The following is an 18,407-nucleotide window of genomic DNA, read 5'->3' on the forward strand; positions in this document are numbered from 1 at the left end:
ACTTTATAATAATAAAAATTAAAAAAATTGTATTTAATAAAATTTCCTGCAGGGTCTTAAGTCTAAATACACATAGTTATATACATACGGTCATAATGTGAGCATACTAAACATCTGGTAATGCCAATGATTGCAGCACTAAATTGACTAAAGTAAACAATTCACGCCGGACTACGTTCACAGCATTTGTGAAAAAATAAACAAAAACTGATAAAGTAGAAAAATATGTACATATATTAAACAATAATAAACAAGCAGACACACGCCCTCACTTTTAAACACACACACATACGTACATACATACGCTGAGGTACCACTCGCATGTGTCGTTTTTCACTTTTTCTTTTTATTGTTGTTTTTCGCCTCTACTTACAAATCGTCGCTCTAAGTTGGGCATATTGAGTGCACGCCTTGTCGTGCGAGTTTGCTGGCCATTTTGTTGCCGATCTTAACTTGGCAAGATTTGTCAAGATAATGTCACAGCAGTCAAGCGTACGACAAAAAGGCGAGAAGCCAACGAAAACAGGAATTATATGCGCTGCCAGAGAAAAAGCAGAACCATAACCTAACACAACTCAACCCAATTCCACTTTTAGCCTCTGTATTGTATGTACTTATATCCATCATAGCATATGTAAGTATGTGTGCATGATATTTGATTGAAGTATATATGTGTGTGTGTGTTTATTCCACTTTAGTGTTGCTATTGCCTTTCCACTGACCTTTTCCGCTGTTTTACTTGCGCCGCACTTGTATTCTTTTCCTTGTTGTTTTTTTCACTGTTTTTTACATGACGTACTCCATACTATGCGCTTGCTGCTCTTTGCATGGTCGCAGTGCGTCCCATCGGCTACGCTGCCCATTTTTGTGCCAAATTTACACAGAATCGCAATTTTTTTTCCTCTGCGTTTTCTAAAAATTTATGCACATACTTTTGTTTGTTTGCTTTTCTTGGCTACGCATGCACATGTGTCGGCGCCATAAAGGCCATTATACGAGCGCGCGGGGAAAGGCACGCAACGAGTAGCGCTAATAATGATTTACGCCATGGCCAAATATAGCGAATCGTCAATGCGACAGTGCTGCAGCGCTCGACGGGAAGTTTTGTCGTACTTTTGTCGCTGGCTCTTGGTTTGCAGTATAACTTCGTACTAATTCCTCACTTTTGTGGCTGCGCATGGTGGCAGCACTTTAAGACCCACCTAGTGATTTGAATCCAATACTTGAATGCATAGAGTTCCATCACTGTATGCCGCCGAACCACCACCATGCTCGCAGTGACAACTCTTTCTCTTTCAGTACTGTCAGTATTGAAGGTGCCTAAAGTAAAAACGATCAGCTGTTTTTTCTTATAAAAGCAATGAGTAAACATAACATCTCAAATATTTAGAAGCTTAGCTAATATCATCAAGTGTCTTTCCTTGTTCCTCACTACGTATCATTGTGCTTAATTTTATTCTCAAATACCCTGTGCAGTGCACACAAGACTCGGACTCATGCACATCATCAATATTCGTAATGTACATATATATACATATTTATTTTCACAATTAACACCTGTTCTCCTTGATCTTTTTAACTGTCCATTTGTTCGGTTTATCTTTTCATCGACTTTAATAAGTTTATATGTGACTTCCGAGTTGTTTACCAAAAGTTTGTCTGTTCATTTTCTCCACACAATTTTTGCTCTTGGTATTTATCAGTTTATTCCATCTCTGATTTGAATCTTTCGGTTTTTGTTGTGGTTACTGTAAATACTACAACTATTGGCTTTGGTAGTTAAGAAAATATGTTAACGAAATATATTTTAATTGAGCTTGTTTTTCTCTTTGCAGGTACGTACTCGTGTACACTTATGGTATTGAAGGCAATTTCGTATGACTTTTGCTACAGTTAATATATGTGTGTATATTCATGAGTGTACAGCCGTGTGTGTGTAAGTTGCAAAATTTTTGTATTTCTTAGCATATTTTTCTTGGTAACAGAAATTTATTTGCCACATACAATTTTCGATAAGCTAAAAGTAATTGGTATAAAAAATGTTTTTCAAATATTTTTCTATTAAATAAGACTTCAAGGATGGAAATGATAACTTTTTGAGTAAATAATAGAATTCTAAGTTATTTTTCGTACGCTTAAAGTTTTTACTTCTCAACCGTTTAATGAAATAATTTACTGACTTAAGTAGCTTGTATAGTAAAATGCTCAAGCATAACTGTTTCTTATATAAAAAATCCAAAACAGACGGCCTTTCAATCTGCTAGTACAAATTTCGCTCTCGGTATATTTTTTTACACTGAAACCCTGGAAATATAATATCCCTATTAAGGTAATTTCATAGAAACCCTTGTCCCTATTGGCAGCAAACTGGCAGATCATATTTTCACAAGCTACTCTTTGAAGATTTTTTTACCAGCAAAATCAGTCGTCTTAGACGGGAATAGGTACTAATCACTTTGTGTCGGGTCCGGACTTCCTTTTTTATTGGCCAAAGGAAGCTGCTTCTGGGTACAGTCGATTTTCACAAGCTTCTCTTGAGGCGACTTTTTCACCAGCAAAGTCCATCGTCTTGAACAGGCAGCAATCTCTTAATGCCAGATCCGGCCTCTTAACCGAGCTCCCGAAGCTTGTGTTGAGTCACTATCGTTTTATGAGCTCTGACGTAGCCCTTTGGAACATAATTCCTTTCTTATTGCCCAAAGCTGGCTACTTCTGCGTGATTGGTTCCTTGGAGAGTAACTCATTGTAGATAATTCTCTGAGACACAAAGCAAAACCTTCCTGATCGTCAAACCTGGTTTGGCTACCCTTTACGCCGACTCAGCGCGTTTTGACCCTAACCATTTTCGTTTGCCGTCGTCGTAAGGGATCCACTTTTCATCAGCAATGTTTGCTGGCTTAGAAATGAATCGCTTTTCTTGCGATTAATCAGAAATTCGCAGATGAAGCTTCGGTCTATTATATTTTCTCCGTTAACTTGTCGGAACCCATACATCTAGCTTCTTTCTGTATATTAAAATAGTTCCAAACTAAGTTTTATACCCTGAATAGGATATACATAGTTTGCCACGAAGTTTGTAACTGTCTATCTGTATATACGCGAACTTGGCCCTCAGATTTTGAGGATCGTGTATATCTCCGACGAGGCCCCGAACAATACTTAGTCGAGTCATTATAAAACTGTGTGAAAAGATGCATGTTAATAAAACTAGCTATTTGTTAAATTCGAGTATTCATAACTGGAACGGATCTATATTCGAATAGGCTGACTATTCTACTCCTCTTATTATTTGGCTCCTATTTCCTGCCCCTTGAGCTGGAAAATCTTTTAAGACAATTTTATCACAGCCTGCTTAGTACGAGTTATGGCATCACATACACACACACACACACACAGCAACCCTCGTCATTTACTTAGATTGCGTGAAAGTGCTAAAGAACTTTCAAAAGCTGTCACCAAGACACATTTTAATGACAGTTCGTAAAAGTGATTTTCTATGGTCATTAAGTTGATCATTTAGTATTCAATTAATTACACTTAACTTGAACTAATAATTGCGTAACTTTAGCCTATAAAAATCGGTGTGCTCAGCTTTTCTTACGGTTCTTATCCGGAACCGCCTGAAAGCGAAGCATAGAATTGAAATAATGCGAGGAAAGCTGAACGCACGCCAACGCCTATTAACGCATCAACGCTGCGTCCTGCGTTAGCCACATGCGTGCGCCTTCGCAGAATGAGTTTCTTTAACTGTCGAAAGTTTTTCCGATTTTCCACTTATCCGCTATCTCCACAGACGAGTGTAGAAAGCAACGACATCGTCATCAGCTTTCTTCTTCTTCATCTCGTTTTGCCACCAAAGTACAGCTTGCATGGCGTTTGGCTAAGCATTTCATCCGCTAAATAGCACATGAACTCATTTCCAACGCCCCAACAACAATTGAACTTCGTGCTGCAGAGCTCATGCCACGTCGTCTTCAACAGATTTGTCGCATCTTCTGACCTCTCGACTTGCGCCAAGCTCGTCGTCTTTCGAGTGCGCTATCAATGCACTGCTGATTCTTGTGCTACTTTCGCCATTATCTATCCAGCAGCAAACACTTTATGTTTATTACACACGGCTCGTTGCTGCAGCTACGCTTTCAACGCTGGGGTCCATGCGCCCGTCGCGCTGCGTGCTCTGTCCTCATTCCCGTGCGACTGCGTTTCTAGTGGCATGACGGATGCGCTTTCACCACGCCATTCAATTATCTTTGTGTGGTTGTTGGTGGTAGCATGTTGCACAGACTCAAACAGACATATGCATATAATTGTCTGCAACTCGCCTAGCATAATCCACTTAACTTCTACTGCCGCCGCTGCTGCTTTGTGGCAAGTGCATCCTCCTGTGGTGCAGCAAGCAGCCGCAGCAAGTTTCACATCGCATATCCGCATTCATTCGCACTTCTTCACATTGGAAAAGTTTCGCAATTCAAGTTGATTTGTAGATGTTGTTGCTACTCGTTGTATTTTTGTTATTGTTGTTGTTAGTTTTATTATTGCTATTGTTGCTTCTATTATTATTGCTGTTTTCAAAATGAACGCTCGTTGTTGTAGGTATTGTTGGTATTATTATTGTTTTTATTGTTGTTGTTTTGAGTTATTTTTTGTTGTTTCCCGTGTATACACGCAATTTTTCTTCATAATTTTTGTTGTTGTCGCTGTTTTCGTTGTTATTTTTGTTGTTGTTGTTTGCAAGTTTTCAAGATTTTGGTGAAACACAATTTTTCTTGTTGTTGAGGTTGTTGTTGTTGTCTGCTATTCTCACAAGTTTTCAAGTTTTTTGCGAAGCACCATTTTTTTGTTGTTTTTGTTGTTGCTGTTATTGTTTGCCCACTTGTCTGCAGCTTGCGCGCGCGCTCCCCTTGCCAGCAACACATATAATACACTTCATAGTTAGCAGCAGCAAGTTTTTACATTAATATTTTATTTTTACATCTTGCCATAATAGAAAAATGTGCGAAACATGCGAAAACTTGTCGTCGTGCATATGCCGTCTTCGTCCCCGATCTCTCGTTCACCCTCTGCCGAAGTCGTCAAACAACACCCTGCAATACACAAGAACGACCGTTGGCTCAAAGCATACATCAAATTGCCATCTCAAGTTTACTCGTGCTCGTCACCGAAATCAACTTATCCAACTAACCTCCTTCTCCCGCCTACACTCTTTCCAGCACCTAACCTCTTTTCACCAACTAGCCTCTTTCCCCATCCAATCTCGAAGCCCAGTTTTCCTTCAATCGCAGTTTCAATCCATCTCTATGCCATCTATTCTTACTCGTTTATCTATATTCTCCCCTTCTCCGCACGTCTGTCCGCTTCATTCGCTTCGCTAATGCCTAGTGGCAGCTTGTATGTCACTTCAGCTTTCCAGTTCACTTGTCTCAACGCTTCTCGTTTTTAGTTAACTTGTCTTTCCTTGTTTGTTGCTTTTGTTGTTTTGTTTTTGCATAACCGATATCGTCGTCACTTATGCCCCGCATACCGCTTCACATTATTCATCCAATCTGCTGTAAATTGATAAAATGAAAATATTTTCCTCGTCCAAAATCTCAAACACACTCTCATATATTTGTTTGTGTACTTTAACGCATGGTGTTAGATATGCTGCGGTTTTCGGTATTATAAACAGTGGTTTTTGCACATTACGTGGGTGTGCTATGCGGCTTTCGGTTTTAGGTATTATTATATAGTATTTCGTTGCAAATAAATCCGTGACATGAGGACTAAACAAATGAAAAATATTTCGAAATATTTTATTACTCTTTATTAGAGTCCTCAAAATAGCTCACATATCGTCACTAGTTTGATGAATGTAGGGTTTTCAGCTTTGTTGTCAAGTATCTCTTTTACAACCTCTACTTGACGTTGTTCTTGCAAGAGATTCAGTTCTCTTTTGATACGTGTCTAGCATTGGCGTGCTTCATACTCAAAACTTTAACGAAGAAGGGTGAGTTAATCGATAAGTAACATATGTGGAGATCCTTTGCTTCCTCTGGTTCTAGAGACAACTTCATACCCACAACTTTATCAAAAATCGTTGAGTTGGTCCATAAGTAAAAACCTTCATAGATTCAGATCTTTTGTACGAGTGGAGCGTTAACACGTTTCATGCCTATAATTTTAACGAAATTAGTTCAGTCGATCCACAAGTTATATTTCTTGAGATCCCTCAGAGATTAATATTTTTATGGTAGGAGTCTAGCACGGAACCGTTCCGTACCCAAAACTTTCATAACTGGCGTACCGAACAAACATTTCCTGTCGAAAGGCGGTCAAAAAAATGTACTTTGATGTTAATCGGTTGCGGGTGGGTTCATCAGATGTGAGAAAAATTTGTATTATGCTAGAAACTAGCGAAACATCGTTTAAGTCGCGTCTAGCTGTACTTTACAGCGCATGAAAACTTAGAAAATAATCTAACAAAACACACTGCTAATTATGCGCATATTACCACTTTTCCCACTTATTTCCAATGAATGTATTTTTTTTATTTTTTTATTTTCTTTTATTTTATTTTTATTTTTTTTTTTTTGCTTCGCGAAATCATGTTTATGGTTTGGCAACGCAGGTTGCTTGCACGTTGGGGGCACACGTATGTATGAGCACAAACTACAGAGCAACGCCATAAATCGACAAACAGACATACACGAATCAACAACAACAACAAGTGAATGCCCTAAATTTGAGCGACACAAGAAGCCAAAAGTTGTAGCTGACACACGCGCAGCGGCGTACGCTAGGAAATTGCACTGCCACATACACATGCGTATATGCGCAAAACACACACGCTTACGTGCACACTACATATGAGCCACTACAGCAGGCGCAACAACCACAGTGACGGTGGGCGGCGGTGTGAAACGGCAACACGAGCCGTTAGCACCGGGTAGCTAAGCACCGCATAGCGTAAAAGGAGGCCGTCACCGTCACTGGAGTCAGCAAGCGCACGGGAAATGTGCATATATATGTAGCAAGGGTTATGGAAAAAAATCGCATAAAAATTAGAAAAACGTGTTAAAAGCCAAATCAAATAGAAAAAAACAAATCACAGAAATATGTTGGCTCCGCTGCATTGCCAACAACAATTGCACTGCATACGCACCACAACACAAATAGAGTGGAATCTATGCCAGTGATAAGGCAAGTGCCGTGAGCCTACAAGCCTAAATAAATACTGGCTTTCGCATAAATGTGTATACAGTGGTAGGCATGAAAAATGCCTTTCAAAAGAAGCTACGAAAAGTACAAACTGTGAGTGTTTTATACGTTATGGTCAGCGTAAAAAGCTGAGTCGATTGATCATGTCATGTCTGGCTCTCAGTTTTTGAGAATCGATCTGAAATTTTCTACATATTCTCTTCTCCACAAGAAGCTCCTAATTTGTCGGAACCGCCGATATTGGACCACTATAGCATATAGCTTTCATACAAACTGAAAAATCGGTATCAGGTTTCCATATGAAAAACTTTTTATTTGACAAGATATCTTGATAAAATTTGGAGTGGGTTTTTAACTTTGACAATACTGCATACAAACTGTTCGATCAAAATTGAGTTTTTGTATGAAAGATCTTTTTATTTGACAAAATATCTTCATGAAATTCGGCAGTCCATTATCCAAGGCAGCACTATAATCTCCGAAGATATTACGTAGGTCGGACCACTAGAAGATATAGCTGCCATGCAAACTGACCGATTAAAATAAAGTTCTTATGTGGAAAACTTTTATTTGACAAATTATCTTCAGGAAATCTGACATAATTTTTTGTCTAAGGCTATGACACTATAATATCCGAAGATAATGTGCAGATCAGACCATTTCCATGCAAACCAGCCCATCACATTTCCTTTCGCTACCACTGCCTGCATAAGCACGGCAGCCTGCTGCACTAAATATTTTATGTTTTCAACAGTCACATACAAACTTATCAACAAATGTGCACATGTATAGAATTGGGTGCTAAGTCGCGGCATTGCAATGTGGTCAAACCGCACCAGTCGACGCCATTGCAACAACAGCAATAATGCAAGAACAGCGCCAAGCTTTACGAATTGCTCCGCAGTGTGTCGCCTAGTTCATATGTCAGCCAAAGTATCTGCTTAATCGCAACTGCAATCGTGCCACACGTACGTAAAAACATGTATATGTACACGCACACATAAAAGTATATTTGCATGTGTTGCTGAAATAGCAAAGATTTAGAAATTATTTACTGTTCTAGTTGGAACTGCGGCCACACACAATTATATTTATCAATAGGTGGCAACTCCGCTCAAAAATGTTTATGAACTTCCCATATTTTAGTGTTGCGTTAACTTTATCAATTATCAGGTGGCAACCCTCTTTTTTTTGTTATGTACCATAATTTTTTATTCTATGGCTTTTTTTTTATGAAGTAGTACTCAACAAAAATACTGTTAGTGGTATATTGTCTCCCACTTATTGTTTCACTGCCTTTCTTCTTTCACCTTTCATTATCTTCTATCATTTTACTTAACCTACATCTTTCATAATCTTCTTAGTGAAGGTTTTTCTCAATTTCTACACTTCAAGTGCTGCCCATGGTAAGCGACGAAAGCAAAAATGACAAATTTAGAGTATATCTGGTAGGGTGTATCTTAAAGCTCGTGAAATTAGCTTGGATCTTAAAATGACCGTTTGTATAATATATACATAAGTGAACTAGTCTCTCAGTTTTTAGGATATCGATCTGAAACTTGGCATATGTCCTCTCCGTCTCAAGTAGCTACTCATACGTCTGAACCGCCAACATCAGAGCACTATAGCATATAGCTGCCATGCAAACTGAACAATCGGCATCAAGTTATTTTATCGAAAACTTGTTTATTTGATGAGGTATCTTTACGAAATTTGGCATGGCTTATTGCTTGAGGCAATGGTGCAACCCCCGAGGAAATCGTTCAGATCGGATGACCGTAAAATATAGCTGCCGCACAAACTGAACAATCGGGATCGAGTTTTTGTATGAAGAAATTTCTCATTTGACGAGAAATCTACGAAATTGATCATGGGTTATTGCCTAAGGCAATGGTTCAATCTCCGAGGGAATTGTTCAGATTGCGTCTCTATAACTTGTAGCCATCATATAAACCGAACGATCAAAATCGAGCTAATTTTCATTTTATAACCTTCTACGTTATAAGAAATGTACTTCTGTAGGGTATTACAGCCTCGAAGTTCAGTTTTTTTTCATTTTTTTACAACAACATTTCTATACCCCTCTTTGTATGCGCAATTTCTCGCTGTACCTGTCAATCTGCCGGAAAATCTATTCCGTCTCAAATTAAAATTCTTTCTATTTTTTCGCAAATTTCTTTCGCACCAAATATAAGCGCTTTAGGTGCAGTGTGAAGTCCACGATATTTTTGCAATTTTTCTCAAATCTTACTTTTGTCCACTCGCCCATGCAATTGCCACGTCAATCTATCACTGCGCCAAGGCACTATTGTCTATCAATAGCGGCGACGAGTGCCTGCTTCGTATGTATGTATGTGTGTGTATGCATTTGTGTCCGCGTCGCTCGTCAATGCTGTCAAGACTGTCTATACAAATATTTCTTTTCTATTTTTTAACTTTTTTTGCATTTCAAATTTCTTTTTTCATATCCCCCGACATTTCTCCCATTTGCTACAAAAACAAAAAAAAACCCGTTAAAGTTATCGCGCGAAAGACCAACGAAGCAGGCCATCAACACGCAATGAATGCGCAGCCACGTCTTCGGCTTTGTCTATTGCACTGCTGCACCTTTGTCTAGCATTCTTCCCGACTGCTAAAAATAAAAGCGCGCGCACGGCAGAAACAAAAATAAAGGTTAAGAAATGCGAGAAAACGCAAACGCGCATAAAGTGCCAAGTGAGCAGCGTATAAACACACGCACTCACAGATGACAACACCGCCGGCCATTCGAGAGCGCCTCACTGCCAATGCGTAGTAACTCATACGCCCGGGTGCACTGTGCCGCCCCGAGGGACGAGTGCGTTTGCCGTGCACGCATGTGTGTGTGAGCTGTGCATGCATACATTGCACTGCTTAATACCATTCGCTATGCGTTTGGATTTATTCGCTGCAGAAAGTAACAGAAGACACGCACACACAAACGAACGTGGAAGAAATTAAATGCGAAATAATGCGATTGCAATTCAATCGCAAGACACTGTACATAGACATGCAAGAATAACAAAAAATGATAGCAGCAACAACAAGCACAGTCAGCACCAAGTATCAGCAACTTGCCGCGCCACGGAGTCATTGTGCCAACTCGTCATTGACTCTGTTTGTCGCTTTCCTTCGCGGACGCTTCGTTTATTTGCTTTTCTTCCTCGCTGACGTTTTTAATTTCTTTTTCCACTCTGTGATTTTCCAGTCGTTAAGCTTGATGGTGTGTTTGTGTCTTTGTGTGCGTCGCTTTGGCTTCTTTTTTGCTTTTTGCTCTGTTCTTTGGCGCTTTACATTTGCTCTTGTTGTAGGTATTGATGTTGCTGTGGTTGCTGCTGTTATCGTTCTTGCTTTTACAGAGTTCTTGCATTGTTGTTGAACACAGCAGCGTTCATTGCCCGCCCGGCATTTTGCGCGTTCTTGCGGTTATTCTTGACATGCTTTTTTTTTTTGTGTTGTTCTTGTTGTTGTTCCATACAAAGCATGTTATCGTTTTTTTACGCGCAAATAATAATTTCTGGCGCGTTTTTACTGATTGTTCCCCTTACATATTTATTTAATTTTCACTTCTTCTCATGATTATTTCTTTTTATTGATTTAAACTATGAAAAGCTTTTATTCTTTATTTTTTTTTAATTAATATTGTTTTTAATGAAATGTATATTGTTAATTAGGCTTGAATATATTTTTAGTAATTTGAATAGAGTTTCTATATTTTAGAGTTAAAATGAAAAAAAAATTGAAAAAAATCAGTCTTAGAAAATATTTTTTTTTTAAGATTTTGTATTTTTTATTTATGTTTTGAAAATCTTTTGTAAACTTTTTGTCTTTGAAAATTTTAAGTTTTCTTATGAATTTTTTGCAATTGTCCAACTTTCGGCAAACTCAGGCTGAAACATTTTGTATTTTAGGGTGCTTCTTTTTTTTAATATTTAGTATTTTTTTTTAATACTTTAAATATTTTTTTCAGTATTTTATTTATGTTTTTCTTTAATATTTAGTAATTACTAAGATTTTTTTTAATATTTAGTTTTTTTTTATATGTTTTTTAATTAATATTTTAAAAATATTTTGTTAATTTTTGTTTGAAAATATTCCGAAATTTTCTTCTTCGGTTCAGACAAGTTTTTTGCAATCTTATTTAGCCCTTAGTGAAGTGATTTCCGGAAAGCGTGGTATCGACTGAAAGAAAAATGTGCCAATTTTTAGCCCACTTGTGTAAAAAATAATCGAAAGCATTGTTTAAATGCCCATTTGTTGCATATTTATTACATATTTCTGAACCTCCCATTCATTTTTCGCAATAACTATTATTGTTATTTATTGTTTTTCTTTACATAATATTAATAATTTCTTCTGAATGCCTCTCTTATTTACTTCTGCTTTCTATTTCTATTTTATTACATAGTTTTGACCTTTTTATAATCAATACTCATCAATTATTAGACCGCGTCGCTCACTTATTTTACACACACACGTACACACATCCGCAGGCACAATCACCTACACGCCCCTTGATTTATTTTCTTTTCCATTTATTATATGAGTCACGTGTTAATTTATTTGGTTTCCTCATCATTTAATTTGTTTTTATTTGCTTTAAAAATGTCATCAAAATAAGTGAAGCGAATAAAATTTTAAATAAACACTTAAAGAGCACATAAATAATTTTCAGCACTTTATTTCCTATTTTCATTGATTTATGCATCGTATATCTGTACACTCTAAATACGGTATATTGGTTACAAAATACGTCTTTTTCGACTACCCAATATTAATTCTATATGCTATATGCGACTAGATATCGATCTGAAATTTTACACACGGCATTTTCTCCCCAAGCAACTGTTCATTTGTCGGTATCGTCCACTATAGCAGTTAGCTGTCATACAAAGTGAACGATCGGAATCGAGTGCTTGTATGGAAAACTCTTTTATTTGAGGAGATATCTTCACAAAATTCGGCATGGTTTACTATCTAAGGCTAAAATTCAATCTCCGAAAAAATTATTCAGATCGGCATATAGAGTCTAAGTTCTTGTATGGAAATTATATGGTAGTATAGTTACGACGTAGACCAATTTAAGGTCTGTTCCTCTTAGGTTTATTTTTATTGGCTCAATTTTTAATAGATTTAAATTTTTATTCTATTTTAATATATTTTTGTTAATATAAATTTTTTTGTTTGCTTTAAGTAGAAATTATTAATTATTTTAAGTTTTTATTAAATTATTTTATTTTTTTATTATTGATTTTTTTTTTTTCAATTATTAGATTTTTCTTCATTTTATTAAGTTATTGCTATTGTAAACATTGCTACATATTGTTTATTATTTTTGTTGTAGTTGCAGTTAGCTCGTTTAATTCCACATCATTTTTATTTGCTTACTTTTATAGCAGATTCCCCAGTTTAACGACCGTTTTCCGTCTTTTACCGTTTAGCCTTTTATTTTCCATAAATTTGTTTTTCTCCATTCATTTTTATTGTCACATACAACACATACACACGCATGCATACAAATAACCCATTGCAACGACCTCATCAGTGTGCAGCGCGATGCTCGTCATTGCGATTACTTCAGCTTCACCAGCGAGTGCCTCTTTCGTGTTTGTTTTTTCTGTTTTCTTCTTCGCTGCCAGACACACCTCTTGCCCGCCACACCAGCTGCTCACCTTTCGTATTTGCTTTAGAGTTCATTATGTACAAACACAAAATGTGTATGCGTGTTCCATTCCATAAAAACAGCTCTCTCCATTCTTAGCTTAGTGCTCATTTCCGAGTTCTTCTTTTAGTCGATTCTTTTTTAGATTTTCTTATTTCCCCTCACCAACGGCTAGCAAAGCTCCAACGTCGGTCCCAGTTTTACTTCTCCTATGTTTTACACTCATTCACTCACCGTGTGCTCCCGCTCTCCCATCACCAGTTCAACATACATATGTATTAAATGCGCCCATGTGGCTGGCCGTCTCTAGTTTGTAGTTAAACTTGCGGTCTCGGTATCCTACTCGCAGCAAGCCTCACGGTGGCGTGCAGCGCCGCGATTCCCGACCTAGCCAGCGTTATTATTTGTTGAGCAGAAATCGTAAATTTGCACCACAAACATCCATAAATACTTATGTGAAAATGTTTGGTTCTATGATGACGGTAAAACAGGCTATGATACTCGCTACTCGACTTGTTTACTCGTCCATATGTTGGTATCTGCTTGTGTGTGTGTTTACTTAAGGTATGACCATATGCGTTCCATATTCTGGTTTGTTTTTGAGTCAGCGCTAGTGAGTAAAAAGTAGTTTTAATTTAGCAAAAAAACAATTCTCTCATAAAGGCATGTCTCCAAGTAGATTATTGCTTTTGAAAGAGCGTCGACAGATTGATCCAGATAAATATTCAATTAGTGTTTGGCATAATGCATAATTCCTGTTCGACTTGGTAACCGGAAATTTCGTGTGGTTATTAGCTTCTGATTTGACAGAGTTGACAAGTCCAGTGGCATATACGCAATTCGAAGTTATGATCTCAGACATCTATCTATGATTTTTTTGCCAACAAAACTATAGTTTGGCGGTCAAGTCTCTTCTAGTGTCACCTGCACCGTTTATATTCTCAAATAACGCCAGATGTCGATGTTACCGCCTGGATTAGGAAGGTATCTTGGCATTTGGCTGAGTGTACATATTACTTGTGGTAGCTTTTAGACGAAATTTCCAATTTTAAAACTAAATATCATATTTGATGAGAGAGCTGTCAGAAAGGGAAAATGACAGCACCTATCTTTTTTCTCAACAAAATTTGTCTACTGAAAAAATCAAATCCGCCTGTATACCGGTGAATATATCGTACATCGAAGGAGGCTAGTACATTTATCCACCTTTTTATTGTTCGGTCAGCGCATTTCATATTGACCTATTATATCTATGTAAAGTTCTTTTATTCCACAAATTCTATGGGTTACATTCTACCAAACCCACCCCGTATTTTACATATTTAGAAAATATAGGCTGACCTTTTGTGATACACTCCTAAATCTGATGGATGGATGGTTCGAGCCTTTTTCTCGTCACTACATCTATTTTACGTGGTCATTCAAGTTCATTCTAGTATAACCGAAGAATATTTTGAAGACCTTGCTTTCAACTACATTAACCGATAACTGAAGCCGAGCGGTTTTGAAATATTTTGAATCTCTTGTTAATGATTCCATATTATTTTTTAAAGGGGATTCTATACCCTTTTCAAAGTTTACAAATAATTAATTTTATATCAAAAAAAAAAAAAAAAAAATGTGTTTAATTAATATTTTTTTATTTCTCTTCCAGGTAAATTAATATACTTGTTTGTGACTGGGTGTTTTGAAGACTTAAAAGGTAACTCACATATTTTTTATATATAGTTTTGTACTCTTGGCGGTATTATATTATATATTGATCTGAAGCTCAGTCTGGACCGGGTTTTTATAATTGAAGTTATCTAAATCAGAGTTTTACTTTATCTACACTAGTAATGACGCCGAAGGAATGTAGGATATAGTTTCACTATTCCCAAATCCATAAATAATTCAGTCAGGGTTCCAGAAATCATATACCATTTGCAACAATTAGCGATTTTTGAAATCTCTAGCATCTTACTGATTGGTTCTGTGTAGACTAAGAGCAATGATCAGCATACTTCGTTTTAGAATTGAAATTTTGAAAGCTCGCAAATCACTTCACACATTGTTTAGGCGTTCTTAAAACGATGTATACTTTCTAGTATCCACTGTGTCCCCCAGTTGGCGCATGAGTCCCACTGTGCTCGCACACAATATCCGCGGCGTGTCTGCGCATTTATTACTTGAAAGCATCACAACTATATAAACCCGAGTAAAACTTGCAAAAAATGGGAACGTCATAAAGTAAATATACTAAAAACTGTGCCTGAGAGCCCCCACCCAGCGGCGCTGAGTAGATGAGGCGCGTGAGCAGGCGGCAGCGTGACTGAGCGCCGGTGGAGATGGCTAGTGGAGTGGTGTGCTGGTGGAGCGTTGAGTGAATGAGCGTTGATTAAAGCGCTTGCTGAGTTCTGTTGTTGTGTTCTGCTTCTGGCCGCGTCTGACTAACACGCGAGCGCCGCTGTTGAGATTCAGCCTTAGATTTATTTTCATGGCAGTGATTTTTTAATGAGTTACTGCTGAGCGCACTGCTTACCGCTCCAATGTGTTTTATAAAGTTGTTGTTCTTTTCTTTTTTTTTTTTTGTAATTTTCGCAAATGTTGACGTTTCCATTGACGTTGCGCTTTGCTGTTGAGGTTTGTTGCTGCCTTTCATCGCATGTCATGCTTATACAAACACACGCATACATACACATGCCAACGAACTCAAAGCATTTACGCGTGTGTGCGTCACATTGTTGTGGTCGCCGATTCGACTCGACGCGACTCGTCGTTTGTGGTTGTGACTATAAATACTTCAGCACTTTGCGTTGCCACCAGGAAACTGCACAACAACAAAAACAACAGCAATTGCATTTGTGGCAGCATATTACTGTCGCTGAGCGCAAGCATCAACGCCGCCAGTGCCGATATTGCATTTGTGGCTTCAACGACGAAGTGCGTTCCAACGCTCCCTAACCACCGTACCTCTACTTCACTCGTCGCTTTGTAGTCCACACATTTGACAGCCGGCAATTGCAACACTGCATTTTTGTAGCGGTGCAACGAGTGTTACTATACTTTTTGTAGGAACTGTTTACTTATTGACATGCATGAATGTATTGATGGAACACGCACACATGTGTGCATGAATATACGCAGTAGTATATTTTTATACCCTATACAGGATATTTTAAATTGCTCACCAACTTTGTAGCACGCAGCTGGACACAGTCCGAGATCCTATAGAGTCTATCAATTTTGAGCTATCGAGCTGAAAATTTGCACACGTTCTTTTTTCCTTACGAAGCTACTAATTTGTCGGAATCGTCGATATCGGATCATTATAACATATACATATGTAGCTGCCATACAAACTGATAGATCAAGTTTTAAACCTTGAATGAAAAACTTTCGTATTTGTCAAAATATCTTCACAAACCTTGGTACAGTGTTTTTCTAAGACAGCACTGCAATCTTTGCACATATTGGTCGAATCGGACCACCATACCTTATAGTTGCCGTACAAACTGAACGATCAAAATAAAGTTTTTGCCTGGAAGGTAGGGTATTGCCGCATCAGCGCAGCCGCAATGAACGTTTTTTCTTCATTTTCCACTTTTATTGCAATTTTCATACGATTCTGTTGTTGTGCAATATCGTCGACACAGCAATATGCAACTCAACGTTGCGCTAACTCACATCTGCGCTGCCGCGCAGCAATAGAATGCAATGACTTGCTTTACGCCAAGCTATAATCTAAAGGCAACAACAACAATATCAGTTGATGTTGCAACGTCAGTAGTAGCCACCATCATTACAGTCATCAGCGCCACAATCATTGCCATTGTTATTGCCAAGTCGAGATTGCAATTGCAGGTTGGCCGCTCAGCGCTGTAATGCATGCATGCAACAACAACAACAAAAACAACAACTACTGCGTTGACTAGTGATTGCTGTCTGCGCATTCGCATGCCGTGCACATATGCGTGTTGTTGAAATGTAAAAGCGATTATTCGCAGCTGAGTTTATGTATGTGTGTGTGTTTTGTGAGCATCTCCACAATCGACATTTAGGTACAGCATACAAATAGTGTATATCTGCCTTGACTTCTATAGGCATTTCTAACCGACGCAGCCGCAGCCAAGAGCGCATTTGTTTTTGTTGTTTTCGCATTGCTAATTTTTGCAATAGTACAGTTGCTTATTTGTTTATATATGCATATGTGCGTGTGTGAGTAGCGTCCACTTTTTCACTGTCTGCCTTAGTTTATATGTGTGCCTGTACATATACCTATTCCAAACACACAAGCACTCATATATGAATATGGGTATATCGAAACAGTCACAATATTTACCCATTCGTCTGCCATTACTTTTTTCTGTCCCAATTGCAAATGAATATTTACGTGAGTTTTTAATAGGAAATCTCTGCAGCTAAAATTGTACTTGCTTCGAGCAGGTTTGCTCCAGCACAATATTACAAAATAAAAAACGTATGTATTTACAGTTGCTAGAATTGGAGTGTTTGTGTGTGGCCGCTTGGTTGGTTTAAAGTGCGCTGAAAGTACGTTTGGAATGCTTGTGGTTTTAGACCTGCCTTATAAGCCTTGATTTAATAAGGTCATTGCTGTTTAGTTTAAGAGTTCCTTTATTGGTAATTATTTCGAAATTGTACACTGAATTTTTTGCTGAGCACAGATTTTGTAATAAACCTCAATTTCAAAGTTATCTAGAAAATATCAGCCTTAGTTATTGTACCGAAAATTTTTAATAAGTACTCCGCAATCGTTTAAATGACAGTCAGGATTTCCAATATGCCACCGAATGCTTCAAATTTTTGCCTGTTTCATTGTAGTGATTATTATTGTGCGACTTTCGACTTTTTGTATCGCTTGCTTTAAGTTAAATGCATATTTATGGCCGTTTAGCCGATTTAAATTCCCAAAGGGATTTCGAGTGTTCCCTTCTAAGCGCCCTCCTACTAACATGTGATCTTATCTTATCGCCAAATAATTATCAAATATGGACTTATCAATGCATAAATTATTATTGAATAACTTGTTAGCTTGGCCGCTTGTTATGTTGGGCAGCAATATCTTGTTACTTGATTATTATTTGTAATTTAAATAATTTTTTTCGTTTTTAATTTGTGGAATTTTATATACGTACATACATACATAAATATTATATTTTGAATTTTTTTACTATTTTCAATATTTTTTTTACTAGTCTATTAGCTTTATCACTTATATTATTTCGTTTTATTATATTACGCATAATTTAATACCCAGTTCAGGATATTAAGATTATTTTTATTTTTTTATTTTTTGTTAAATTTATTATTTTTTAAATATTTTTGTTTTTTAATTTAAATTTTTACAATGATTTTCCAAATATTTTAAGTATATGTGACTGAGTCTTTGAATTCTTGAATATTGTTAATATTTTGTTTGAAGTGAGATTTTATTAAGTTATTTATTTTTATATTTTGCTAAAACGTTTTGCAATTTTGATAAGATTTTTATTATTATTTTAATTTATTTTTTTCAAAATAGTCACCTTCT

At 37.2% G+C, this 18,407-nt stretch overlaps 1 protein-coding gene across 15 annotated transcripts in view; it reads left to right on the forward strand.

The window, feature by feature from the left end:
- Positions 1-18,407, forward strand: part of LOC108966534 (poly(rC)-binding protein 3) — a 134,831-nt gene that overhangs the window by 17,972 nt on the left and 98,452 nt on the right. Inside the window, exons 1-2 of one of the 15 annotated variants that reach the window (XM_018929492.1) lie at positions 1,836-1,936; positions 14,532-14,579. The exons of the other annotated variants lie outside the window; for them this stretch is intronic. The gene's annotated coding sequence lies outside the window, so the exon portion shown is untranslated. Of the gene's footprint in view, positions 1-1,835; positions 1,937-14,531; positions 14,580-18,407 lie in introns of those variants that run through there. 15 annotated transcript variants of the gene reach the window in all.

The sequence above is a fragment of the Bactrocera latifrons genome, unplaced genomic scaffold (genome assembly GCF_001853355.1).
Source record: "Bactrocera latifrons isolate USDA-ARS-PBARC rearing strain unplaced genomic scaffold, ASM185335v1 scaffold_163, whole genome shotgun sequence".
In the NCBI taxonomy this organism is placed as follows: Eukaryota; Metazoa; Arthropoda; class Insecta; order Diptera; family Tephritidae; genus Bactrocera; species Bactrocera latifrons.